General features: G+C 42.6%; 1 long non-coding RNA gene across 1 annotated transcript; it reads left to right on the top strand.

Annotated features, from left to right (window-relative positions):
* The first annotated feature begins 5,406 nt into the window (after positions 1 to 5,406).
* LOC144111453 (uncharacterized) lies at positions 5,407 to 24,638 on the top strand. The gene is made up of 2 exons (XR_013310050.1): positions 5,407 to 5,688; positions 24,576 to 24,638. It is a non-coding gene; the product is annotated as an uncharacterized LOC144111453 (long non-coding RNA).
* Positions 24,639 to 27,084: the final 2,446 nt, after the last annotated feature.

The following is a 27,084-nucleotide window of genomic DNA, read 5'->3' as shown; positions in this document are numbered from 1 at the left end:
AAAATAAAAACATATCCTTACGCTCCTTGGTTTGGCTGGCTGTTCGCTTCCTTCGTATCTGCACTCCCATCACTCACGCGTCTTGCGCCCATGATGATGGCGCAAGTTTGGCGGCACGGCCGCGTACCTTCCAAGCGCGGCGTGTTTAAATCGCTCCCCATACGCGGGCGTGCCGATTCGCTGGCGCGGGTATGTGGTGTCACCCGAACCGACAACGGCCGGCAGAAAATAGCGAAATAGGATGCAATCAAAACAAACCGCCCATAATAACGGCTCTACTTCGACAATGGCATCCGCAAGCACAGTTGCTCGCGGTGCCGGCCACGAGTCAAAGTTTGTTCAATCAACCGTTCGAAATCCGTAAGGCGCGGTTTCTGAACAATACTGCCCCCGTTACTACCCTGTGAACTTTTTTTTTTCCTCTTGTGAACGAGGAGGCCCACGAATTAGCTCGAGGACTTACTTTCGGGATATGGTGGGCTCAGCGCGAGGGCTTCACGGGGCGCGACCTCTTAGCGCCTTACAGACAGATCACAGGCAAGTTAAAAATCCTCCAGCCGATGCATTTTAATAAAACATCCAGGCCGCCATTTGTCGTCGCTTGAAAACTAATTTCCAAACCCGGTGCTGTGCAGCCTCTGCTACCCGGGTCCGTACACCAGCCAGTGTAAGCTATGTAAAGCCAGAGCTTGTCCTAATCACATCCTCTGGGAATGCCCTCAGGCTCCCTCTAAGGGAAGAAGCATAATCTTTAGACCAGAGATTCATTAACTGGAGACCGGCCGACTGGAGAAGCCGCCGCTGGGGGCCAATGACTCCTAGCTGGCTGTAGTCTTAAGTGGGAACCTTCCCACAATCTGCTGGACAAATAAAATGTTACAATCCGATCAAATCTCGTGCGCACGTTCTTGGGGTCGCGCTAAACACATTTCATTATTCGAGGAGTCACCTTAATTTAAAAATAAGGCTGCAGAGAAACTCTTTTGGCAGCACGTTTGACGCGCTGGAAGTAGAGCCTGTTCGTTGGGCGAATGCAGCGAGCACACCGGTCACATCAACGCCTCAGTCCGGTGCCGTAAGCGTAAAAGCGATATGCCTCTTACCTTAAGGAGCCCATGTCGACTTCCTTGGGTAGCTAGTTTCCTCCTCGCGAAAGCTCCACCATCGTTCGCTTGCGTCGCTCCACAGTGGCTCCGACCAGTGAGTCCAAGTTCTCGCGCACAGGGCACGCGTTCACAAAAAGTCACGCTGTGCTGACACTGCGGCACCTCCTGTCCCGAGAGACTTCGTAGTTGACGAGATGCGATATGGGCCGCGCGGCGCACTCCTTCAATCTAAATGTACCCCCCCCCCCCCCCCCCGCCCAAAAAAAAATTTGAACGGAAGCCCGCACCAAACCAGAGGTTATCGCAGGCGAAACCAATTGAAGATAAAAGGGGCAACGCCCAAGAAAAAATTTATGAAAACCCAATTAGAAAAAAAGGCACAAATGACGGCCAGGAAACGGTGATTTGTAGGGCAGAGAGGCGCCAAAAGCATAAATAATCAAGAGATGAAAAGAAACGTTAGTACATGGTCGGGTCCAGCGTGCCCAAGAGCTTCAGACGTACTCGCAGGTGGCGAGGAGGGAAGGTGTGGAGATCTGTAGGAGGGAAGAAAGGATGGATAAAAAAACGTTGGAGGAGGACTCTGCTGCGCTTACGAGTTGACGCGATAGCCTACGCCATTTGATGCGACTCTTAGTTTTTGTTTTAACTGAGCAACTACTCTGTAAATTTCCTTAATTAGCATCAAGCATTGGTTTTTGATTCTCAGCATTCTGACACCTTTGAACCCCTTTTTTAATTTTTTCATTCAACAATCACTAGAAACCACAAATTACCGTGACACGATTTTTTTTACGCAGCCCAAAATATTTCGGGCACGTGGCGCCTACTACACCGACGGCTTTTTGACCGAGCCAGTTGTATGTACTACATGCTGTCGCGTAAAATGGGGGAGGAAAGTGAACCAAGATAAATGCGAAAAAGTATCAATTAATAAATAATTATTAATGCATAATAAATTCATCATAATTAAGGGTATTATTGCATGCTAAAAAGAAAAATGAGAGAATATAATAATAATAACAATGTCGAAGATGAATAAGTAAAAACAAAAAATATAGCCGCCAGAAGAAATTTTAAAAATAAAAATAATGCCAATGAAAACAAGAAAATTAAGTATAAACAAAAGAGAAGAAAACTGCCTCGAAACAGTCGCAGGGCTGCCATATTAAAAAAATAAAAAATAAAAAATATAAAATTTAGGAAATTTAAAAATGGAAAATAATGCAAATGAAAACAAAAATTTTAAAAGAAATGAAGAGTAGACAAGAAAAACAAAAAAAATTGCTGAGCACAAGCCTGAAAAACAGACGCAACAATAAAAACAAGCAATAATTAAGACAATGTGAAATAATGAAGATGGCTAATTAGCTAACGAATAATAGCAGTGAAAAAATAATAACAAATTAATAATTTATAATTTATTAGTAAATAAATAATAACCCTATTAATATTAATTTATCCATAATAAAAAGTAAGGACAAAAAGAAAGGTGAACGAGTGAAATTAAAAGTAACTGAATAGGTAAAAAACAATATAACCGCCAGAAGAAATTAAAAAAGTAAGAATGCAAATAAACAAAAAAATTAAAGAAATAGAAACTCTGGACAAAAAAACAAAAGCTTGCTGTGCACAAGCCTCGAAACAGGCGCCACGCTGTAATAAAAAGTAGTGACTGCAGAAAAGATGAACGATTGAATTTAAAAAGCAACTGAATAATAAGAAAAGCTTCAAATGGGCTTAGTTGGTTTGCAATCCTCGGCAATGTTGATGCGCCCTTGATAGTTGATAGTTTGCGCCCTGTCTGTATGTGTCGTTCTTGTTTGTGTAAACCATGAGTAGCGCAATAACAATGTCGAAGATGAATAAGTAAAAACAAAAAATATAGCCACTAGAAGAAATTTTAAAAATAAAGATAATGCAAATGAAAACAAAAAAAATAAGTATAAACAAAAGAGAAGAAAAAAACTGCCTCGAAACAGTCGCAGGGCTGCCATAATTTAAAAAATAAAAAATTAAAAAATATAAAATTTAGAAAATTTTTAAAAATTAAAAATAATGCAAATGAAAACAAACGTTTAAAAAGAAATGAAAAGAGTAGACAAGAAAAACAAAAAAATTGCTGAGCACAAGCTTGAAAAACAGACGCAACAATAAGAACAAGCAATAATTAAGACAATGTGAAATAATGAAGGTGGCTAATTAGCTAACGAATAATAGCAATGAAAAAATTAATAACAAATTAATAATTTATAATTTATTAGTAAATAAATAATAACCCTATTAATATTAATTTATCCATAATAAAAAGTAAGGACAAAATGAAAGGTGAACGAGTGAAATTAAAAGTAACTGAATAGGTAAAAAACAAAATAATATAACCACCAGACGAAATTGAAAAAGTAAGAATAATGCAAATAAACAAAAAAAAATTAAAGAAATAGAAACTGTGGACAAAAAAACAAAAGCTTGCTGTGCACAAGCCTCGAAACAGGCGCCACGCTGTAATAAAAAGTAGTGATTGCAGAAAAGATGAACGATTGAATTTAAAAAGCAACTGAATAATAAGAAAAGCTTCAAATGGGCTTAGCTGGTTTGCAATCCTCGGCATTGTTAATGCGCCCTTGATAGTTGATAGTTTGCGCCCTGTCTGTGTGTGTCGTTCTTGTTTGTGTAAACCATGAGTAGCGCAATAACCATGTCGAAGATGAATAAGTAAAAACAAAAAATATAGCCACTAGAAGAAATTTTAAAAATAAAGATAATGCAAATGAAAACAAAAAAAAATAAGTATAAACAAAAGAGAAAGAAAAAACTGCCTCGAAACAGTCGCAGGGCTGCCATAATAAAAAATTAAAAATATAAAATTTAGGAAATTTAAAAAATGAAAAATAATGCAAATGAAAACAAAAATTTAAAAAGAAATGAAAAGAGTAGACAAGAAAAACAAAAAAAATTGCTGAGCACAAGCCTGAAAAACAGACGCAACAATAAAAACAAGCAATAATTAAGACAATGTGAAATAATGAAGGTGGCTAATCAGCTAACGAATAATAGCAATGAAAAAATTAATAACAAATTAATAATTTATAATTTATTAGTAAATAAATAATAACCCTATTAATATTAATTTATCCATAATAAAAAGTAAGGACAAAATGAAAGGTGAACGAGTGAAATTAAAAGTAACTGAATAGGTAAAAAACGAAATAATATAACCGCCAGAAGAAATTAAAAAAGTAAGAATAATGCAAATAAACAAAAAAAAAGAAATAGAAACTGGACAAAAAACAAAACTGCTGTGCACAAGCCTCGACAAACAGGCGCAGGGCTGCAATAAAAATTAGGGACAGCAGAAAAGAATAAGGAGTTAAATTAAAAAGTAATTGAATAAGTAAAAACAAAAAGTATAGCTGCCAGAAGAAATTTTTAAAAAAAGATAATGCAAATGAAAATAAAAATAAAATAAAGAATAGACAAGAAAAACTGCCTTGAGACTGCCGCGGGGCTGCCATAATAAAAATTAAAATTAAAAAAAAATAAAAATCTAAATTTAGAAAATTAAAAAATAATGCAAAAGAGAACAAAATATTTAAAGAAATAAAAAGAGTAGACAAGAAGAAAACCAAAAAAAAATCTGCAGAGCACGAGCCTGGAAACGGACGCAGGGCTGAAGCTGGTCGTCTGCAGGCGCCGGGGTCCACAGCGGAGCGGCCGAGGAAGACGGAGCCACGGAGCGATGCGCGCCCGCATCCGCTCTCCAGGACGGCTGGCGCGCGACTGACTGCTCGAGAAGCAGCCGACGACTCCAGGAGCGCGACCGACGGAGGTCCGTCCGCCTCGGACGCCACGGAGAGACTGAGCGCCTCGAGGCGGGGACCGCAGATATAAACGCACCTAATGTAGGGACATTTCGCACGCAATGACCATATCAGATAGGGGCAAATTGGGGAACAGCGGGCCCTGAGCCGGCCGTCCGACGCTCTGGGAGGCTACTGATCATCACAGTGACGTCACACATTGCGACATCCGACGGACCTAGAAATCAGTTATTGGGGACTTTTTGTCTCAAATGACCCCATTAATTAAAGACATTGGGGAATAGTGATGCGCATGCGCATTACGATTACCAGGAGGGCGCTACTGTTCTGCGCTGGCCCCATCAGCTGTTTCGAAACTGGAGCCATCCCCCTCCAACAATGAAGCGACCAGAAAAAGAATTGAGAAAGGTGCTGGAATGGAACGCGAACGCAGGAGCGCACGACCTGTGGTTAATTTTGGTACAGCGCGCTGTGTATCAGCGTCCATGATAAGCTGATGTGTGCCCTGGGTTTGTGGCTTCTTGCTCAGCCACCCTTTGTGCAGCATGAATTCGCTCGACTGCCGAGGCCGCGGTTTGGCAATCTCGTCGAGCGATAGCGACGCTCGCCATGTCGACGGTCTTGGCGAGCGGTACGATGCGGCCTTATCTTCTCTTGACGGCCACTTTATATCTCTGTGCGATGACAAAGCTTCGACTGCTGAATGAGCTCTGTCATGAAGTGCGCGCGACATATGTCGCTCGATGTCGCTTCAGCGCAATGTAAGTAATTTTGTGCATAACAGATATTGAGCTGAAATTTCATTTTGTGCAAGGTCATGCGTTGTGATGCTAAGGTTTTACTTTTCGTTTATGACCATTAAGAGTTAATGAAAGCAAAAATTCAATTGGAAATGTGTTTCTTTTATGGCACCTCGGGCGTTCTTCCGCAATAAAATGCTGTCTGTCGCCGTCTTCTTTTTATTCATGCAAAATGCTTGAATGCACTGTTGCGTGGCTTTGTTCCAAAATTGGGAAAAGGCCACCACGGTGGCTCAGTGGTTATGGCACTCGGCTGCTAACCCGAAAAGACAGGTTCGATCCTGGCCGCGGCGGTCGAATTTCGATGGAGGCGAAACTCTAGAGGCATGTATATACTGCGCGATGTCAGTGCGCGTTAAAGAACCCCAGATGGTCGAAATTTCCGGAGCCCTTCACTACGGCGTCCCTGACAGCCTGAGTCGCTTTGGGATTAAACCACTATAAACCAAATCAAAACTGGGAAAGGACGGAGCGCTGATGCATCGCATCACAATGTAATTTTCACCGAACTGCCATGGTAGGTTGACCATAACAGGCCGTTTTCAGGAAAGGCTATGCTGCAGGGAGCACCCTTGAGATTACTGCGACATGATCGAATGTCGTTTGATTCAGTTTACGTATCTTTTCTGAAAAATTGCTGCTTGTGGTTTGGTTATTTTCCACTCAGTACGGAATCAGCTGATCGACTTGTGGGTGACGCTCAAGCCAATGAAGCTTATTTGCCCGATCTGGTGACTGCCTTGATATAGGAAAGAGATTTATCGCCAATTCCTAATTCTGCATTGTACCCGCAGTGTAAAGCCTAGACGCCAAATGGTTATACTAACTTTTAGTAAAGAAAACGCCTGAAAATTGGGACTGGTCGTACTTAAACACCTAAGCCGTAACACAGATGGCAGGTAACTTCATATACGAAGAATATAATTCCATTGTTTAATAACAGCAGGCAAAAAGTGAGCGATGATGATGTCCTTTCGAAACAATGAGCAGCTTTCAGAGAAGACACATTTTACAGCCCAGTGCGAGCATTGGATGCATAATTAGAGTAAAATCAATACTCATGCGTCTCGGGAGTAGGATATTGTGCGCAGTCGTCTGCGAATTCGTTACATGGATGGAGTCGTGCCTGCACGACGCCAGAAAGTCGATAACACTGCGCATGGCGGTTTTAGCAGCGCAAAGGCGACACGAGCGTTTGGGTATATAAAAATTCCCATTACAAGCGTTCAATTGTGAGGAACTGAAGCCAAGCTCCTGGGGCGTTACCGGCCGCCTTCATCCCACTTCAGGCGCTTAATGCCTTCACTTCAAAGGCACCTTATTTTAATAAAATCGAACAACGATCGAACTGTTGATTCTACCTGTTATCGCTAAAGCAGACCTGCAAGCAAGGCTTCTCTTTCTTTTGCTCAAATTAGTGGCGTTAGCAATTGACTGTCAATCCTAGCGTCGCTGGTTCGATCGAGGCGGCGGCGGCGGTCATTTTCAATAGAGGCCAAATAAAAACGCCCGTGTGCTTTGCGATGTAAGCGCACGCTAAACAACCCATAACTAGTGGCCTAAATTAAAACGAGCCCTCCACTACGGTATCCATCGTAGCCTCTGCGTCACTTCGGGTTGTTTAACTCAACATTTTCCTTTTTTTCTTCACGCAGTCATCGACATATACCACCGAAGCAGACATTGTTTTGCTAATGCGAGTCTAAGCGAGATGGGGAGGGTTCCAAATTGCAGAAAATATGTTACCTAAAGCTGCGTGTGTATCCGCAGCGTACGCTCATCTTGTCTTTTCTTTTAGTCACCCAAGTTGCTCTTTGCACGCATTTGTTTTTGCGCGTGCACGTATGCTTTTGTAGCGGACCCATTCATAATTGCGAGTCAGAGAGTCTGTGCGGCTGTTTTGGTCGAAAATCTACAGTCGCAGGCCAGTCGCTCGCTGCTCGATGTTCCAGCCTTGCGACTGCGAGTAGCAAACCACTGAATTAATAACGAGCGAGCGAGCTGAGCTTTCGGCAACGACGCCGACCGCGGGCGCGCCGGGCAGCGAGCTGCGCTGCTCTCAGGCTGCCGCACTCGTCGCTAAGCCTAACTTTTTCAAATCGATGCCGCAGCTCAGAGCGCCTCAGAACTGGCTAGCGCTGTAATAAAGGCGCTACTCGCGTCACAGTTTTACCGTGAACCTCGTCTCATAATAAAATAATGACACGGTCGAGTTCCTCGACGCCTTCAGCAGCGGTTCTAGCAGACGAGGCGAGTCGCACTGAGCAGCAGCCGCAGCTAGGGCAAGAAATTTGCTTCTAACGCGGTTATTACTCGTATCAGCAACTCGGTATTTGCCAGCGATCCTCAGAAATGATTCCCTTTTGGCGTTCCTCTACTCCAGGGCTTGATATATGTGCGTAGCAAACAATATTAGCGCATTTTTCTGACGCTGGCGGCCGGCACCCAGGCTGGCAGGCCAATATGGCGCTTGTAACGGCCGCTGTCATGCAGGAAGGAGCAGCGGTGCACATCAAACCACCGCGACATCATCCTCTTAGCTCGTCGTAGTGCATTGCGAATAGCACTTTAGAGCACCGAGCTCGAGTGCAGGAGACGGGGCCAAAGCAGACAAAACTCTAGAAAGCACGCGAACGTCATTGTCGAAAGTTTTCGCTATCAATTAATCGCCTAAGACACGATGGCAGACGAACAGCGAGAGCTGAACGAAAGTCGGGTATGGCTATAAGCAAGCCTACCACAAATTCACAGTATGTCCCGTGACCGCGGGGAAGGAACATATTTAAAAAAGATTGTCGCATCGACGCACATGCACCGTCTTTTATCGACTCCAAGCAGGCCAATACGAATATCTGTAAAAGCGCGGTAGGCAAGACGGCAGCCTGCATCTTGCGGGGTTGCACTCCACAACATTTAATAGAATTGGTATGGGTCCCAGCTCATTCAGGCCTGGAATCCGGGGAATGAAGAGACAGATCGTATGGCCCGAGGTCTGACGAACCAAAAGATTAGCTCCTCAGACTCGGACCCCCGGGGTGAAGCACTGACCATGTACCATGACATAACGAACAATTATAAGGATAGATGACAAATTTATACGCCTCTGCATGCACACCTTAGCAAAGCACAGGCCACGGTGCTAAAAAGGATCCAGACTCGATCCATTCTAAGACCCCACATGTTACCATTTATTACGAATGGGGAGTATACCCGGGCCTGCATGCTTAAATTGCCAGGAATTGGCAACCCAAGATATCACACATCATGGGGATGTGAGGTCAAGCCTCCACCTCGAATACTCCTGCCAGCTCACTCCGAAGAAGGCTGGAATCAAATGCTGCTGAAGCAGGGGAAGACAACATAGGAAGCAGTTAACAGGGCCGTGGAGGTCACAACTGTTGGGGCTCACAGTGATGTACAGTATTCCACGATCTACAAATCATTGGCAATAAAGTTGTTTCTCTCTCTTTCTCTGCTTCAAACAAGAATTTAATGCGAAGGCAAGCCCCAGGTCACGCTTGCAAGTGTGAACAATGGTGTTGTCGAGCTACTGCCTGGTCACAAGTGACTGGTGGTCACATGCCCTTTGCAACTCGCAAGCTCAAGCTGTATCGACTTTCAGCCTGCATTATGGTTTTCTTGCTTCATTTTTTCAGGTTTCTCAGAGCTTGTAGAAAAAAGTGGCCATCATTGTATGCTGATGCCGTATAGTGCTATGTACACTTATTGTGTACTGAAGCAGTGTTTTCTAGAACAATGGCTTTAAAGTGTTTGTCAAAATAATTTGTATAGAGATCAAACTCGGGCAAGAACAATCTCTCTCCATGTACTGCACTGAGTATTACTTTCACAAAGCAAGGAACGTTGTTGTCTGGCATAAGCAGAGGGATTGCACAGCCCACACTCAGTTTTCTTGCACAGATTCTCTCAGAAACTGGGCAGTGAACACCTGCTGCATTAATGCCTAAATTCTGATGTTGCACTGTCCTTCAAAAGATCTAATAAGCTCACATCTGAGTGTTTCCAACCTGTAGGCACAAATCATACTTGGGGCTTAGCCAACGCATACATGAGCTATATTTAATGTCAAGTCTCTATGATATGCACCTGTTTTCGAAATTCTAAATTCTTCTGGCAGCCACATTAAAGTATTGGTACTTGGTTTAAAAATACATTCAGAATAGTTCTGAGAGAAACTATACGAAAGTATAAGTCGGGAATGAATCATGTCCTATACAGTTTCGGATAGACAATCACATCTGGAAAAGCTTCTTTAAATGCACTGTAAAATTCTTCAACAAGCACTTTCAAATCTGCAGCTCAACTGTGGCATACTCATGGCAAAGAACATTGTCCACTACTGCACGGAATTTCAGATATAGTTCATGTGGAGAATTTCAGGCGCACAGTGTCGCCAACAAGAAGGCAAAAAGAAAACGAAAAAACAAAGCTTCTCAACAGCTGAACCCTTAATGGTCATTGTTTCGGATATTGCTTAACATGAGAGAGGGGGAAGCCTAGATTTTCTGTCCCTCACTTAGAAAGCAAAATGAAGCAAGCCTCTCATTCAAGCAATGAAGAGTTAAAACATGGCTAGATATGAGGTGAGGTGTTTCAACGTTTCATGACAAAAAGCAGGGCGCCATTTAAAATGTCACCCATAACATCTGTCAAAAACCTTGAAAGATATCAAATGACTAAGCAGCACTAAAGCAACCTCCACCTGTGATGGCGGAAACTTTTGACATACTCGAATCTTGGTTTTTGATCTCAACACAATGCCCATATTTTTTTTGTCTTCATAATGAAGTTATCTTCATGCCATTAATTTTTCCTTTGTTTCCCATGCACCATGCAATGGCAGAGGTGTCCAGATAAAAAACATTCATAAAAGCCACCAATCTGATCAATCTTGTAGCACGACAAAATTTCACTGTTCACAAGCAAAACAGAGCCCTATATCTATCTATACCTTCATGTGCATCAGCACTATTATTTCCAGTTGCTTAAAGTTAAATGGCTGGAGAATTTACTTCAGAGTGAATTTTGCTACCGTAGATGCAAGTACAAGGTACTCACATTAAGCTTTAAATTATATTTTGTCAACTTATTTAGAATAATAAGGTATGCTGCCAGAAGTTTGTGTCTCCCTGACTTGCTTCTTAGAGGATTACAGAGTTCAAATTCATCAGTAGAACTGAAAAGCAAGTGATTTCTTACTATCAGAGTCTCTATATAAATAAGTTGTGGTCTTCAAGGCATAAACCATCAAACAGACTTTGCAGGACAGCCAAGCAACATACTTTATTCTGTGCAAAAAGCATGCATTCTTTTGAAACAGCTTTCAAATAGTTTCTAAAACTGGAATATATTCAAAGCAGTTCCTGCGTCCTCATATGAGAGGTGCAGTCTGAGGGACGACCCGTCTAATTACCCACCATAAAAATCAGAAAACTGGCTTTTGAGCTGAACAAAAAAAAAAAATCATGGAATCGGCTTAAGAATTAGAAATGAAGTTGTGTATTTATCTAATGATATTAAAGGGTCATTTCAGACCAAACGCACCAGTTTGTGCTCAACTTCCTGGTAAGTATCTTCTGGTGTTTAATGGCTTAAACTTGAAATGGAAGGAAACCTTACATATTTCAAGTTGAAGTGGCCCCATTACGGTACAAACTGCTTTTCTACTTGGACTCTTTTGGTCCTAGGTAAAAATTTGCAAGTCTTTATTTAGCTGCACCAGTCCCAAACCTCGAGACCGAACTGGTTTTGTGTTATTGGTATATCTATAATGGTTCCACCTTGGATGCTTACTGGCTCCTATGTGCATGTGCATGCTTTAAAATGCCTGTTCCCAATTGCTCACAAAGTGGTGAATCATCAGCCACTTCAGAATACCCTCTAGCAGATCTAACTCGTAGCATTGAAAACAATTCTCTAGTTGACAGTGTGCACCACTGATCTACTGTAGTATATATACTGTGTCCTGTCCAAGAACACATACCACATCTATATGTGATATGACATTTCACATCTATATGCGCATATGACATTTCAAATCTGCTGAACATTTAGTCTTCCTTACCTGGCCAGTTTGTGTACACTGTATATATAATCACCAGTGTTTTCTTTTACAGACCTCCGTGCTAAATGTAGCCAGATTTTAATAAAGTCAGTGCGCTAGACAAACGAAAGCAACTGAGTGCTATTGAGAGTCACATGTGGCTATATATATATTCTGCAGTATTTTTTCATTCTCCAAAGTTGGTTGATTAGTAGACACTGATATTTTAACTACTGTATCAGGAAAAAGTGGCAGTTCAGCGCGTGCTTAGCACCATAGCGTTGCGCTGCACGCGCCGCATACGCAAATGTTTCGTTGTTGAGCACAAGCTATAGGGTGCCCAGAAATAAACGACGTGAACGTTTTCTTATCCTCCCGTCGACACGCGCGTCAACCAGACGTCAGGGCTTCCACTGAAGTCCCTCTTCCTCCGGCCGGTTGATTTCTTTAAAGCCGGCATGTGAGCATTCGCTTTGGGCCCAAAATAGCGCGCAACAGAACCATGAGTGGTACCGGGAAGAACGCACATAGACTGTAACCACGAATTAAAGATATAGCGCTCGAGTCAAAATCGTCGTTTTTCCGGCCCTGACATACAGATGCCCAGGGAGCCGATGGGAAAAACAGCGCTGGCACATCCGCTTGCGGCTGAAGATATACAGAGAACTGCTAAGACGTCGTGCGTTACAGACGCCGCGATTTAGCAAAGAAATGCGAAACGAAAATGAAACCGGAGTTCATTCACGATGTCTGCTCTTTCGAGCCAGTCTTGTCTTGCGGTGGCATTACCCTTCCTTTCGCATATGGCTGCTCCCCTGCGGTTTGCGATAGCCGGTATTACCGGTATCATGCATGCAGCATATCGTATCAGAAGACGTTTGCAACGTTTACGCTTCTCTCACGCTTTCCGTATTTGTTCTTGAGCTGGCTGACCGCTGATAGCTATAACCAATACAGTTTCGTGAACGAAACAGTGCCGCAAGCAGTGAGCAAGTCATGGCTATCGGCGGGTCGAGCTGTCGTTTGTCTCGCTATTTTGGAAACTGGCGAAAGGAACTCCAGCTTCTTGCAGGAACGTTTGAAGACCTGACAGACGCTTTAGCTGCATATAAAGCGGCGAATGACTTGTCTTCTGTTGAGAATTCTTGCTAAGATCTTGGTAGTGTGTTCAAAAATAAAGCCAACGATAATGGGGCTGATTGTACCTACATATAACGGTCTTGGACAGCATACATTCGTAAAAAGCTGGTCACCTCAGTCATCTCTGATCCTTCAGAAACGAGGAGAATGTTTGCGTTCCTTTCAGTTGTCTTTTAACTGCGTCTGTCGCGATTTTTCTCCTCGATATAATGCTCATACTTTTGATGATGCATGGTTTCTTTTTTTGAGGTTCGTCTCGCCACGTTCGTTCAATGGCTTTGGCGCCCTCGACTCCCGATTCTAAGGCAGCGGCGCCTGTATTTCATTGGAGGCGAAATACAAAGCCCGTATTCAAGCTGTGCGATGGGATATTGTCCTAGCATGTTTTCTTATCTACTGCTGTATAGTGGTATCTTATAAATACGTGTAGTGGTAACTTTTGTTTTTTGAGCTGCTTGAAAAAGAGCATTGTTGACTGTCAGTATCAGCGATCCCTGCAAACATACCGTTTATGTATATATGTATGTACAGATTACTCCTGCTGATTCCAGTTTTTCTGTATATACCTGCTCCCTATAATAGTGCCCGTTCGGGCACTATAGGTATTTTAAATATTTTAAATAAATAAATTCAGCGCGACCCCTCCTCGTCACTGGACATGTGAGACTTTGAGGCAATAAAAACCAAAATTTACAATTTACAGATTTGCAATTTTGTCTTTGAGCATTCTGCATCAAGCAGAGATAATGGAAGTTGTGTTTGTATGTTATAGATGGCGATTTTTTTAACCTTGACAGTTTTTCATTTTAAAAACTATGAGGGATTGGCGTACAGTCGGTCCAAGTGGATTTTACAGCAAGACCGACATAATGTGCATGACGGAGCTCAACTAAAAGATGACTGGCTAATACTGAAATTAGCCAATCAGCTGTTCAATTTTTGGTTGTAGTGTGAAAAATTTAATTGCAAAATTTGAGGCCGTCGCCATCAAAGGCGAGCCCAGTTTTTAATTTTTGAATCAGTCTGCATTGTGGCTCGACATATATTAAGCGTCTTTTCTTTAAAATGATGTGTTAGACATCAGAATACATGGTTCACCATGTTGTATTCACCCATGACCACTATACAATTTTCAATTAATTTTCTTCTTGATGTGGTTTCAGTTTGGATTCGGTTCGGATTCGGGAATGTTTAGGTCACGTGAGGCATGAAAAACACATCATTGTGACCTTTAACCACTGGTAGCCATTTGTTTTCAATCCAGCTCTTGAAGCAGGCTGGCCTAAGCGCTGTAAGGAATTAAAAATGTGTATCAGCCTGATCAGAGCAATGTGAGGTGTCTGATAACTGTACAAACGTCAGACTCAACCTACTCCTTGTTATGCCTCCCATGGCCATGCGGCTTCCTTACCTAATAAAGGAATATCAACTCAACTATAAGCAAATATATTGCATTTTGTTTTGTGCATAACATAACCTAAACACACACAACGCATCACAGCCACGATCTAATAATATTTCTTACACCGGGCTCACAGTCATCAACCGGTTGACTAAAGCGAAATAGCATTCATAGTGAGAAACTGTGTAATCAGTGTATAATGCATCATTTAAAAGAAGGAAACATGCAATTAAAATTAGGTGTCCATCACCTTGTAACTTTATCTACTTAAAGTACACATACTGCATCTGTATTTGCTGCACACAAAATGCAAGTAGCGCCATTTTTAAGTGTGCAACATGGGACAGTCAACTTGACGAGCTTTCAAAGGCACGTTTGTTACAAATATCACGGTGCTGCCTTTGTTTTTTGATGGCTTTTAATTTCTCAACATACACCCCAATATCATCGTGTGCCCTAGAACCAAAAATTAAAATGTTGATTGCATGTGACAGGATATCACGCACGTGACAGGATATCAGTAGCTTAAAGGGGCTGTGAATGGGGCTTTAATAAAGTTGCGGCATGCCTGGGATATTGAAGCACGCCGCTTCAAGAGTAGTGTCCAGCAAGAATTTTTTAAATGTGCTTTGTAGAATCTGAGTTATCTGTAGTTAAAATTTGAATTTCAGCATCTTCGCGCCTTTCCCTCTCCTCTCGTCACTTTTTGCACGCTGGAAGGTAGGCGCTCCTTCTCTGACCCCCCTCTGGGAGCGGAGCTTCCCGACCCGCCGGAGGAGATAAGTGGCTTATTGGCCGCAGCCACGGTAGCCGCCTGATGTCTGAAAGAATCTAACCAATGGCCACCTCTCACCTTGTCCACGCAGATGCGGGGGACAGAGGAGGGTGCGAGCATGAAAAAGTCGCCGGGGATGGCTCGCCAACATTGATGCGTGATTGTGGGCCGTCTGCTGCATGTAGAAGAGTATTATTTGGTTCTGGTTTTCATGGCAACACAGTGCATTGATTAAGTGAGTTAATGTGCTCTCCTCGGAAGGCGTTTCAGAGCCCCTTTAAAGAGCTGAGTAATAGCATATGAGATCCATGAACAGATAATTTCAGGAGTTACTGTAGCTGATGCTCTACATCGTCAACATAAGAAAAGGTTAGCATAAAGCCGTGCTGGTATCTGACAAACCTGTGTCTTCATAATCGCAGCATTTTGTGAGCATGTGTTTATATGTGCATCCCATGTGTTGAGCTATGTACCCTTATTAAAATCTCCAGCTTATAGAGTTCGCACTACTGGAGTGCTTTTTGCAGTGGTCGAATTTTTAATGCAGCAAGGTGAAATACAAAAATTCCCGAGTGCTGTCACGCGCATTATACACAACCCTAGGTGGTCTAAAGGAAACTGCAGCCCTCCACGGCGTCCATCACAGCCTGAGTCTCTATGAGACGCTAATCCAGCTGCACGAGCATCGGGTTTTCTTTGCTGGCTATGCATTGGTTCTTCTGCATGTCCAGACTCGAAAGACAGGCACTTGTTCTTGTAAATGGCCATGTGGATTTCGTACAGTACATTCTAACTGTATACAGATAGCTAACTGCAGGTGTCTACGTTGGCTTCAAATAAGAATGGCCTCTGAGACGAGCTATGGGAGGTCATCATGAAAAGAGGGCTTATAGAGCGGTGCAGTGTGAGTGCTTCGCATGTTCGGCCAAGGAACATTCCGCAACTTCCTGCGTACCTATGGGGCGACAATGCATCCCAGCTGAAAACACCATTAGATAAGGTGGGGGAGATTTGGAAGTAGGCTACCAGATGTAGAAGACTGAATCTTGGGGCCACACCACCAGAACCTGCAACACTTACTTCAGGAATCTGGCATATATCTTTATTTGTAAATTACTTTTTGCCAGAAAGCACATTGTTGCAAAGAAAAAATATTCGGTAGCAGAGACATAACAAAATCTGTGTTAATAAAACTTTGCACAATTAATGCACAGAAGCTGTGGTTACAAATAAGATAAAAAATGTGCTAAAAAAGTTTTTGCATTACATTAATATTTCCATTTCTTATTTTCAACATTTCTACTTTTTTTTTTTCCAGAAATGGCTTTGAACACTTATCATGCTGCAAGAAGGCACATTATTACAGAGGTGGAACTATAGTCAAATGCAAGTCAAGAAAAAAGTGACTTTTCCCTGTCAGATGACCCCTTTCCGGCCATCGGCGTCGGCCAATTCTTATGAACCTGCATTGTTGCTCTACTCACGCTAGTAGGAGTTCATAAGAATTGGCCAACATCATTGCTTGGAAAAGCTGCTGTTTTCTTGACTTGTGTCTGACTATAGAATTATAAGTCTGCAAGAAAAACTACATTTTCTAGTGTTCTTTCATTGTTTTCATTGAGCGAATTCATTCAGTGAAGCAAAAAAAAATTCTAGACAATGTACTTGTTATTTTATGCCTATGATTCTAGTTGCTTCCGGCACTGCTAATTTTAGCTCTGTTTCAGCCCATTTGTAAGAAAAGGTACAAATGCGTGAGATAAAAATAAAAATTTAAAGCTTTAAATGTTTGTCAGCAAATTTTAGCCTTTTTTGTAACTTCAGCTTCTGTGCTCTTGTGGTAAGTTTAGTTAATCTAGCTTTGACTGCACCATTACTATGGAATAGTTTATGAATATTGCTTCAGAAGTCTCTCTCCACCTTAATTGTCTTTTAGTTGAGCTCTTTCGCACGTATATGTCCACCTTGCTGTACAGTTTGCCTGCACAGACTACATCGACACGCCTCTCACTGTTGAAAAAAAAAAAAACAGCTAGTATGTGAGTGTGCACAAAACCAGAAGAGTGACAGCTGTCACAGCCTTAGCAATACTCCTCTGATATGCAACTAGTGATGCCTATACAGCTGTGTGTTAGCTTGTTTCTTTTCCTTCATTTGCGTGACCCACAAGTATGCAGTTTAAGTAACCTTGTTTTAACCAAACATTCTGGTCTTTCAAACAGTGCACATTTCTAAAATGGACTGATTTTAATGGTTGTTCCACAGGCAATGTTGTCGTCGTGTACATTCATTATATGTAATTAATTCTGCCGCAGGAACAACCATCAACAGGTACTCTACAGAGGCCTCTTATTAATGCAGTGGACGGCCCCTGCCACACTGTGTGCCCGCCCTGATAGCTCAGACTGCACAGCACCACCCACACAGAATGGGGGCCTTTCTTCGTAAAGCATGCCATAGCATAAAAAAACAATTAGACCTGCCAAGACAGCAACAGTTTCTGTTCTTAATACCAACCATAGTGCACTCTTCATTTCAGTGCCAGCTCATCTGATGTGCAGCATCCACAGATGCCAGTACCAGTGGACAATCCACATGACTGTTTGTAGTTTAATTTGTCATCATTTTGTCCAAATGAAGAAGTGCTGTGTAGACAGACGCCCATAAGCGGTGTGGCCCACCAAGCCATAGTTGATCGCCTTTTTCAAGCCTATTTTAAGATAGCATGATTAGCGTTATTCTGCAATTTTGCAGATGTCATATGGCAGGCATACAAATAGCAGCCAGCAAAGTGGATACAGGGTTTGATGAAAAATATTGGTGATACACTTAGATTGCAGTGGAGAGTCAGTGAAATAATGTGTTGTGCTTCTTTGCCAGCAGTACCGTTTAAAGCTGTGCAGATCTTTTAAACTTGGCTATTTAAAACAAGTATATATACAGGTTTTTATTTATTTATTTAATACTGTGAAGTCGCCCGATTCCAAGCAGGGGTGAGCACAGGTAAAAGTAAAAAATAAACAAGATATACACAAGCGTCATGTAAAAGCGAACTGATTATGCGAAAAAAGAAGCAAGAAACAAGAGTTTCACATACAAAAGGCTCTCAAATTAACAAACATTTCTACATTCGGGCTATTCACTACACACTTCGGCAATTCATTCCACTCTGTAATCGATTTGACAAAAAATGAGTGTTTAACTGTATTAGAATATGCACGAAATTCTTGTAGCATTTTTCCATGGTTATACAATACAATACAATGTTTATTCAACATCTCAGGGATGTTTGGAGCACAGGCAAAAAGCCAGAAGAAGGCTTGACTAAGGCCCGTACCCCAATACATGGCAAGCAGTGTGCAGCTACATGCTGCAGTGGTTAAAAATAAAGATTTAAAAAAATGGGTGCGGTAGGAGAATACAAACACAAATCAAACATGCGCATAAATGAAAAATAAAGTCCATTGTAATGAAATTATTAGTTTACATGGTGAAGCGTATATATGTTTACCCGTACATACAACATGATACAAAGATATCAGCAATAAACACAGCAAAAAAAAGGAAGAGGAGGAAAAAAGTAAATGCGCAGTTTCAAAATTTAAGATGTGGTGACATTTCAGTTCTATACATATTTATTCCACGGGCTCTTCAATGAAATAGAGTCAAAATCTGTATCTCTGCCCCTCGCGAAATCATTCAGCAATGTTGGTAGCCTAAATTTTAACATTTGCCTTCCATATCCTGTATGGCATTTGCTCTAATTTCATTCATCTGGGTTGCGCATTGGGTATATAGGAGTGTGTTTTTCAAGATTTGCCAGTAACTTCAAGGTGTCATTCCCTTTAGTTCTTTCTAATCTGTATTGCTAAGAAAGTCTGCAGTCATACATAGAATTCTACGCTGACAATATTTAGCTGCTTGTACATCTCCTGCGTGTGACTTAAATAGGGTGCGTTGCATATTATGCCGATGGCACGTGTTTGTAGCAAATGGAGCTCATGACTATTGTCTTTCGTAGACTCATGACTATTGACGTAGCTCATGACTATTGTCTTTCGTTCCCCAAACAAGTGCGTCGTAGTGATGATGAGAATAAGGAATTGTAAAGCATGATATTAACTGCTCTTGGAAACATGAAACAATGTCGGTGCTTGAGACCTATAGTTTCAGAAAGTTTTTTAATGAGGTCATTTATGTGTGCATCCCAGGACAAATTTTCAGACAAAATAACACCGAGCATCTTGAAACACTGAATAACCAGTATCTCTATGTGGTCAATAACAATTGGTTGTAATACATAAACTTTATTTCTTGGAGGGAACATAACAGCCTTGATTTTTGCAATATTTAATTTTAATTCATTTCTTGCTGCCCAGGTACTAAAGAGTTTAAGTGTTCGATTAGCATGGCAAGCCAAATCCGGACCAGAACTCACTCGCGAAACAGGAGTAATATAATCATGCTTATTTGATATGTGTTATAATCATGCTTATTTGATATGTGCTTATTTCCATTTTTGGCACAGCTTGCATTGTCAGTGACTGAAAGTTATGCACAGATCATAAATACTGAAACTTAATAAATATTAAGGAATAAAGCTTTGTTGTGCCAAGCAGCAAAAACAGAATATAATATTTCTGAAAAGAGTGAGCATGGTAGTGCTTCCTCTGTCATTTTCTTGCAGTCAGATATTGCCACTAGCACTCATATCAGTTTTTTTTTTATTTCTAGCACCATGTGCATCTTTGAAAAAAAAGTTATTCCACAATTCCCAGGGTGTAATTTCACAAATCCTGGCAATTTCATATTATGCCTCCCAGCAATCTTGACTGTTTCTAAGAAATTTTGTAAATGCTGGTAAAAAATTAACTATTGGTGTGCATCTTCAGACAAACTAATAACCAACTTTCTTAAGCCCTCGATATACTATAAGCAAAAAAAAAGGTATGTTTTGAATCGTAATGATAACAGGCACATGAAATGGTCAAACAGTCATTGAAACCAAAGAAAGCATAGGGGAACATCTTTTTTTACTTATGGTGTTCATTGAGGGGAATTTAGTAGAGTAATTACTTTATGGCTGAAAATTAATGGATAAAGTAGAAGAAAAAACAACCACTTGACACCAGTGGGATCCAAACTCTTAACCTCTGTATGTTGCATACACTGTACAATCTTCTAGTTTCGGGGGTAATTATATTGCTTGTAACCTTAACTCGAGAGTGTTCACCAGCGCCGCTCTCGTCTGTAGCAGCGGACATAGAATATCCTTTATTACCACAAGTTTCTCGTGGAATGTGATCGAACCTATGGCTTCAAGGCTGCCAGGAACAAGGCTCTCATTAATGTAATGAGCAGACAATGGTAGTGAAATAAGGAGCTCATTATGACATATACATATTAGTGAAGGAAAAAACACTCCTCTGTGCTTTCTTAGGTTTTGATGACTGTTGGCTTCCTTAATACATATGTCATAATGAGCCCCTCATAATAATGTTCTCATGCAACTGCTACCCTCACCATTCGATAACATTCCACGTCAATAAAGGGTTAAAGGGCGCATTCCATGTCTGCTGCTATGAACAAGGGCAGTGCTGGTAACAATCTAAAGTTTAGGTTACAAAGTCATAGAAATAACCTCTGAAATAGGGTTAGACAGCATACGCGACATATGGAGGCCATGGTGCGGTTCCCAGTACTGGTACTATGGGGTTGCTTTTCTTATACTTTTTCAATTAATTTTCAGCCATAAAGTCATTACACTAATAAATTTCCTTCAATCAACACCATAAAAAAGAATTATCCTCTGCAATAAGGGAGTAATTACTCATTGGCGTCCACCCAAGCGCAGCCATACGGCTACAAAGGAAAGCTAAACAGCTTTCTCAGAAACTTTGTAGATAAAAAAAAATTTGTTCTGGTCCGGAGTTCGAGCCCAGGACCATTGCTTTACTGGAGCATTCACTCTACCAACTGAGTTAACTGGGACAGCAAGCTTATGGTAGGGCAAGAGCGAATTAATCAATAACTTGATGTGCGAAACTTTGTAGCTCAAGAAAAATTTGTCCTAGTCTGAGGTTCGAATCCATGACCACCGCTTCACCAAAGCAGTCACTCTACCAACTGAGCTAACCGGGACAGCAGTAACCCAAAAGTTGGGGTTATTACAAATCAGCTCCATCTTGGGGGTTTCCCTTATATATTTGACCAAGTTGCCCTTTGCTTTCCTTGGTTTCAATGACTTTTGACTCCTTCAAAGACTGCAGGCACTAATTTTACTTGCATGTTTTCTTGTTCAAATGGTACCTTAGCCACTAAAATACTTGATTCACCGTGTAATATTTACCTAAGACTACTAAATAATTTATAATTAAATTTCTTCTTGGTGCTTTTTTTCGGTTTCATCAACCGAACGATGGTTATGACGTACAGTTGGTGTTCTGCTCTTGTGAGTCGGGAAAATGCTAAAATGTAATTGCTGATACATAGTTTTAATTCACTGCAATACTTAAACAAGCCTGCTTCAAGCTCTTTCAGTGAATTCGGAATGCTTGTTTAACTTAATTTCTTTCACTTTTCGAGGGCCCTGGGCATATCTTTTGTAATCCACCAGCACCACAATTCATCATTTTCCTCTTTGACAGTTACTTGTCTCACCAACTTTACCGAGTCGCTGCAGAGCAATAGGTTGCCAAGTATCCCCATCTCATAGACCAAATTGGCAATGGCTTGGCAGGTATCATACCTGCTATATTTACTTACTTCTAGCACACTTATTTTCGTAAGATTGAGCTCAAGATGACATACGCCTTACACTCGAATACAAGATAAGAACCATCCAAGAAACAGCCCCACCTTCCTGCCAGCAAAAGATGGTAGTAGGAAACAATGTGCCCAACTGCATTGCTGCACATCTTTTAAACATTTTTCCTGGCCTTCATTTCCACGAAACTGGATATTCCCGCTAGTATGCAAGATTTAAAATTTCTATGGTGTCTAAAAGGGCTCACAATACACGTGCACAGACATCATAGAACTGTCTGAGAGCGATTAAAGCCTGCACGAAAATGGAAATGAACCTCACTTCAAGCTTCTGCACAGTATTTGTTTTTTTTTAGTTTTACAAACATAAAATTAGGTGCACATTAAAATTGGGCGATCATGATGTGCACTATTTGCTCATTTGGAATAACCATTTTTAACCTTTAAGTTTCGCCTAACTCATTGGTATCACTTGCCCATGAAATTTTCTTCGCACATAGCATGTTACACCTGCCTGAAGGTTGCATGTAGCAATGCTTGTTACAAGACCCTGTAACCCTGCAAGCTTTAATAGGCTACAATGCATATCTGAGGCATTGCAAATGATCAGGCACAGGCTTGGCCTTGCTGCAGGAAACAAATATCTGAGTTTAATCCAAAACATTCCCTGCATTACTGTTTTTCTTTAGGACCAGTATGATAAATTTGTTAAGGAATAAAGAGGCATGGCTTAGAAAAAGTTTTCAGTGAGTCATGTATCAAGGTGACTTTCGGAATTTGTAGTAGTGCAGAGGTGCCACCTGGATCTAACAAAATAATTTGTCACTGCTCTTGCAACATGTGATCACCTTGTGACGATTCATACTGGACATTGTTGTGTTGGCCTGCTTACCAGTGAGGATGCCTTCAGTTGTTCAGTAATCACAGTCTGAAATTAAAGACGATCGAATGGTCTCTCTCAGAAATCTAGGACCTTTAGAGGGGCCTTCTTAGTGATCGCCGCTACTGCACATAAACTGAAATTAGGCCATCTCGGCATACAATGTTGGGGTCACCAGCACTTGGGAGGTGCAGATCTCGACATAATCAAGGCTATGACCATGCACATGGTTCTAAAAGCATGCCAGATTGTCCTTGCGGATTTGGAATACAGTAGGTTAAATATTTGAATAATCTAGCTCTACATAGGCCGTCTGCTTTGTATTATCTTTGCAGCAAAGTCTACTGTCTATTTGTGCAAAGTAGACGCATTTCGATGTAGGTGAAATGCAAAAGGTGCCCATGTGTTGTGATATGTCAGATTCCTAGATGATTCAAATTATTTTGGAGCCCTCCACTATGGCCCCTCCTCTCCAGGGAATGTTCCAGGGTGTTCTAGGGAACAAGGCCACTGTGAGGTGCACAACAAATCCTCAGGAGATTTTTTAGTGCAGTACATGCGTCAACTGCGGAGCACTGCGCGTGCCAGCCCAGCGTTGCGCGTGTGCGCGTGCGAATGGTGTGTGCAAGGCAACGGCGACAAAGAGCGTGGCGAACACGAGGAGTGGAGAGCTGACGTGTCAGAAAACCGAGGTGTTAAGGGAGACAGCGCCCGCGCTAGCACCCTGCGCCAGCACCCTGTTAAGGGAGACAGACAACCACCCGCGTCCGCCCTGTCTGCAAGGCATCCCCGCTTCACCTGGGATGCTCAGTGCCTGGTGAACTCTTTCCCTTTATTCTGTAGTGTTGTACGCATGTTCAGTGGGTGTTTTTCTTGTTTTCGTTTCGTATCGGTTCTTTTCCTTTAATTTATAAGTACAGCTTCGTTTTGTTTTCTCTGATCTCTTTGTTGTTCGTTCGAACCTACATGCGATAGCGTTAATTCCCCTTCGGAAAGTCGGGGACGTGTTAGCAATTCACGACAGCCACTCACCAGTATGCTCGAGGTTCTGTCAGCAGAGCCGGTGAGAGGGTCTCAGACCCAAACGTCCCAAGAGGTGAGATGCTAATTACACATCAGGCCATAACCAACTATTACAGGGAGCTTAGAGCATGCCTGCCTCCTATCCGCACGTTTCGCTCAGCCCGTTTCACTCAGGCAGCTCCAAACGCGATCACAGCCAAACCCGTGGATGCGTATTCCAATATGTTTTTTGATTTGGTAAATTCGTTGCTGTCAGCTGTGCGGCGAGCCTGCCACCTTAGACCACATAATCTGGGACTGCATGGAGAATCCGCCTCCGGCAGATCTAGTCACATCTCCTGCACTTGAAAAATGGGAAGCTGTTCTCGCCAGCCCGGACCCAGACATTCAGTCCTGGGCCACGGCATGAGCACAGAAGGTCACCGACAGACTTAAACTGCCGGTCACCTGGAGCGGCTGAAGAAACCCAGGATCATCATCTACTTACTGACAATAAGACAATAAGGTGTTTCAGACATTTTACGCTAGTGCTGTGTCATTGTCATTATGTATTTTGTTTCTGAACCCCACACTAGCCTCTGGCTAGTCAGTGTTTTGATAATTTGTATGGCAAGATTATGAATAAAAAAAAATGGAAAATGAAATGAGTTTTTCTCTCTCCCTTCTTTCACTCCTATTTTCCTTCCCTCACGGTGTGGTTGAGATGTCCATCAAGAAGTGAGATGGTTACTGCACCAATTCTTTTACTAAAATGAACTACCTTATGTCTACTTTATTTTTGCTTTCTTACATTTTACAGATGGATCCATGACTGAAACCTATAGCCTGGTGAAGATGTCAGACAGCACCACTCCTCACACTGGTGGGCAGAGTGCAGGCAGTTTCTTCTCTGCTCATTGGCACTGTGTGCCTTTTTTTGCCTCTTTCTGGGTGTTTCCCATACCACAAAAAGCTCGCAGGATGCTCGCATTCATTGAGCCCGCATTCATCAGTCTGTGCCACACGAAGCCATACATCAAGGCACTGGACCTCACCAATTTTAATAGAGGGCACATGACTTCTGTGTAACAGGCTGACTAATAAATGCACAGTGTTTCTGTAATCGTGCATGAGACATTAGTATAAACAAAGCACCTTGTGGTAGTCATCTACATTCAACCGAGGGGAGCCCTCCGGTGCTCCCTTCGGACTCAGTTTTCCCGCCTCTTTCTCCCCCTTTTGGCGGCGCGGTGTCCGGTGCTCCCCTCGGACTCAGTTTTCCCGCCTCTTTCTCCCCCTTTCGGCGGCGCGGTGTCATGTGACGCAATTTTCCCTCCTTTTTCTTCTTTGGGCGGCTTCTATCGCGCAATAACATGGGTAAAAGTTTTAGTCAGGCGCGTGTCTTGCCCTCTACACGCGACCTTGCGGTTGTTTCATGCAAAGAAAGCAATTGTGCACTTATTTAGGGTCACGGCGTCGTTTTGATTCCCCATATTTGATTGAAAATATTTCTTTTGTGAAATCAACATGCTCAGCCGTCGAAACGCGAATCGCGCTCCGCCGCGTTATTCCTGGTCATCGAGTCAACGTATTTCTATCACGTGGCGCTTTCGCGGCTTTCTATCGCACGATAACACGCGTAAATACGAACTAATCGTGCTCCGTCGCGCTTTCCCCGCTTTAAAGGGGAGAAAAAAGCAGAAAAACTGTGGCCGGAGGGCTCCCCTCGGACACGTACGCCGCCGAAAGGGGGAGAAAAAGGCGGGAAAGCTGTGTCACATGACCCCTCGCCGAAGGGATCCCATCAGACGAATGGAGAGAAGAGGTGTGCAAGAAAATAAGAGGAGGAGGAGGACGGAGCAGCGAGGAGGATTATGTCAATGAGGAAAAAGCCCGCTCGGCTGCTGACCCGAAAGACGCGCAATCGATCACGGCCGCGGCGGTCGAATGTCCATGGAGGGAAAACTCTAGAGACCATGTGCTGTGCGATTTAGATGGTCGAAATTTCCGGACCCCTTCACAACAGCGTCCCTCATAGCCCGAGTCGCTAGGGTACGTTAACGCCATAAGACTATTTACTCGACTTCCAGAATAACGTCCTCTTGAGACCGGCCGAATTAGCGCAAAAAGGTTTTCTTGGCCTGTTAACACGTCGCAATCTCTTACCACAATGTTACACTAATTTTCAATTTGCTTCAGTTGAATACATCCAGGGTGTTTTTCTAACCCGATAGCAATTCGGAAGCTATTTTCTTGTACAAGGTGTCGCCGGATATCAGCCTGACTACTGTCCTCAGCTTCATTTTACAAACAGCGCCAGAAATTGATGCTGTTAACCTCTTGCGAACCGCCGCAGTGGCTCAGTGGTTAGGACGCTCGGCTACAGATACCGACCGCGGCGGGTGTGTTTCGATGGAGGCGAAACGCAAAGGCATCCGTAGTGCTAGCTGTCTGATATCAGTGCAAGCTAAAGATCACCAGGTGGTCGAAATAATTTCGGAGCCCTCCACTACGGCACCTCAAATTTCTTCCTTTCTTCTTTCACTCCCTCCTTCATGCCTTCCCTTACGGCGCGGTTCAGGTGTCCGCCGATATGTGAGACAGATACTGCGCCATTTCCTTTCCCCAACAGCCAATTCAATTAACCTCTCGCGCCTTTTCTGTTTCTACAGAGCGGATCGACTGTCAGCACTGTCCTTAATCCCCGATCAGAGTGGAATTTCCGGACACAAATATGAGTTGCCCTGTAGGTAATTGCATACTTTCTTATCTCATACGAATCGTCAGACACCAATACTCATGGACCGCCCCGTGATGTTCGCCTACAGGAGTTAAATAATTTGTTGTTGAATTTCTTCTTTCCGCTGTTTCGATTTCATCAACCGAACGATTGCAGTGACGTTGGTCTTTGGGTCACCTAAGGCCGCAAAAAAAAAACGGCATTATAACTGCTGATACGCCGTTTGTTGTCATTTTAGCTCCTGAAGCAGGCTAGTTTAAGCGTTGTAATTAATTAAAACTACGTATCAGCGTTTATATTGCCGCTGTAGCGACCCGCGCGGCTGGCAGTGCACGCGATACCGAAAAGGACGAAGTGTTCCCAGCACGCGCTGGTTAGAACGCTCGGGACCTTGGCCAGGGCCGGACGCTGCCGCCGCCGCTCCGCTGCTGCCTCTTCTTCGGCAGCCCTCAATAAATGTGGCCGCGGTCGCCTTCCTGGGCGACCCCCACACCGTTTTCTCTTGCCTAAAGTGACCTAAAGTTCAAGTACACGTCACAGATGTTGTTCGGTTGATGAAACCGAAATAGCATGAGAGAAGAAATTCAGT

This window comes from Amblyomma americanum, chromosome 11 (genome assembly GCF_052857255.1).
Source record: "Amblyomma americanum isolate KBUSLIRL-KWMA chromosome 11, ASM5285725v1, whole genome shotgun sequence".
NCBI lineage: Eukaryota > Metazoa > Arthropoda > Arachnida > Ixodida > Ixodidae > Amblyomma > Amblyomma americanum.
The sequence above is the reverse complement of the archived record's forward strand: the minus strand, read 5'-3'. Positions and strand labels throughout refer to the sequence as shown.